The sequence below is a fragment of the Colobus angolensis genome, unplaced genomic scaffold (genome assembly GCF_000951035.1).
Source record: "Colobus angolensis palliatus isolate OR3802 unplaced genomic scaffold, Cang.pa_1.0 Scaffold500, whole genome shotgun sequence".
Classification (NCBI taxonomy): domain Eukaryota; kingdom Metazoa; phylum Chordata; class Mammalia; order Primates; family Cercopithecidae; genus Colobus; species Colobus angolensis.
This window is the reverse complement of record NW_012118489.1, coordinates 73,193-75,159: the sequence shown is the minus strand read 5'-3', so window position 1 is coordinate 75,159 and position 1,967 is coordinate 73,193. Positions and strand designations below refer to the sequence as shown.

The window sequence follows — 1,967 nt, the reverse complement described above, 5'->3', positions numbered from 1 at the left end:
TAGGAGATGAAGTGACTTGGGTATAAGTGGTCACAGGTGTGCTAGTGTCAACAGAAGGTGTTGAAAGGGTACTGCCCTCAGAACTGGCCACACGTTTGGTGCTGACAGGAATAGTTTTTAATGGAGTGCTTCCTTCACTAGGAGTAGAGATTGGCATAATGGTACCTTCAGGATTTGTAGGAGATATACTGACTTGAATAGAAGTGGTCACAGGTATGCTGGTGTCAACAGAACGTGTTGAAAGGGTGCTACCCTGAGAACTGGTCACACGTGGGGTGCTGACAGGAAGAGTTGTTAATGGAGTGCTTCCTTCACTAGGAGTAGAGATTGGCATGGTGGTGACTTCAGGAGTTGTAGGAGATGAACTGACGTGGGTAGAAGTGGTCACAGGTGTGCTGGTGTCAGCAGGAGGTGTTGAAGGTGTGCTAGGATCAGAAATAGTCACCAATGTGGTGCTGACAGGCATAATTGGTAATGAAGTGCTTCCTTCACTAGGAGTCGAGATTGGCATACTGGTACCTTCAGGAGTTGTAGGAGATGAACTGACTTGGATAGAAGTGGTCACAGGTGTGCTGGTGTCAGCAGGAGGTGTTGAAGGTGTGCTAGGATCAGAAATAGTCGCCAATGTGGTGCTGACAGGCATAATTGGTAATGGAATGCTTCCTTCACTAGGAGTCGAGATTGGCATACTGGTACCTTCAGGAGCTGTAGGAGATGAACTGACTTGGATAGAAGTGGTCACAGGTGTGCTGGTGTCAACAGAAGGTGTTGAAGGGGTGCTACCCTCAGAACTGGTCACAGGCATGGTGCTGCCAGAACTAGTTGTTAATGGAGTGCTTCCTTCACTAGGAGTCAAGATTGGCATGGTGGTGACTTCAGGAGTTGTAGGAGATGAACTGACTTGGTTAGAAGTGGTCACAGGTGTGCTGCTGTCAACAGAAGGTGTTGAAGGGGTGCTACCCTCAGAGCTGGTCACACGTGTGGTGCTGACAGAACTAGTTGTTAATGTAGTGCTTCGTGCACTAGGAGTTGAGATTGACATGGTGGTGACTTCATGAGTTGTAGGAGATGAACTTAGTTGGGTAAAAGTGGTCACAGGTGTGCTGGTGTCAACAGAAGGTGTTGAAATGGTTCTGCCCTCAGAACTTGTCACATGTGTGGTGCTGACAGCAATGGTTGTTAATGGAGTGCTTCCTTCACTAGGAGTCCAGATTGGCATGGTGGTGACTTCAGGAGTTTTAGGAGATGAACTGACTTGGGTAGAACTGGTCACAGGTGTGCTAGTGTCAACAGAAGGTGTTGAAACGGTGCTACCCTCAGAACTGGTCACACGTTTGGTGCTGACAGGAATAATTGTTAATGGAGTGCTTCGTACAGTAGGAGTTGAGATTTGCATGGTGGTGACTTCAGCAGTTGTAGGAAAAGTACTGACTTGGGTTGAAATGGTCACAGGTGTGCTGGTGTCAACAGGACGTGTTGAAGGTGTGCTAGGATCAGAAATGGTCACCGATGTGGTGCTGACAGGCATAATTGTTAATGGAGTGCTTCCTTCACTAAGAGTCGAGACTGGCATACTGGTAGCTTGAGGAGTTGTAGGAGGTGAACTTTCCTGGATAGAAGTGCTCACAGTTGTCCTGATGTCAACAGAATTTGTTGAAAGGGTGCTGCCCTCAGAAGTGGTCACACGTGTGGTGCTGATAGGAATAGTTGTTAATGGACTGCTTCCTTTACTAGGAGTAGAGATTGGCATACTTGTACCTTCAGGAATTGTAGGAGTTGAACTGACTTGGATAGAAGTGGTCACAAGTGTGCTATTGTCAGCAGGTGTTGAAAGGATGCTACCCTCCGAACTGGTCACACTTGTGGTGCTGACAGGAATTGTTGTTAATGGAGTGCTTCGTACACTAGGAGTTGAGTTTGGCATGGTAGTGACTTCAGGAGTTCTAGGAGATGAAGTGACTTGGGTA

At 47.4% G+C, this 1,967-nt stretch overlaps 1 protein-coding gene across 1 annotated transcript in view; it reads right to left on the bottom strand.

Moving 5' to 3' along the window:
- The window catches only part of MUC17 (mucin 17, cell surface associated), a 45,138-nt gene that overhangs the window by 30,485 nt on the left and 12,686 nt on the right, over nt 1–1,967 (bottom strand). The window lies entirely within an intron of this gene.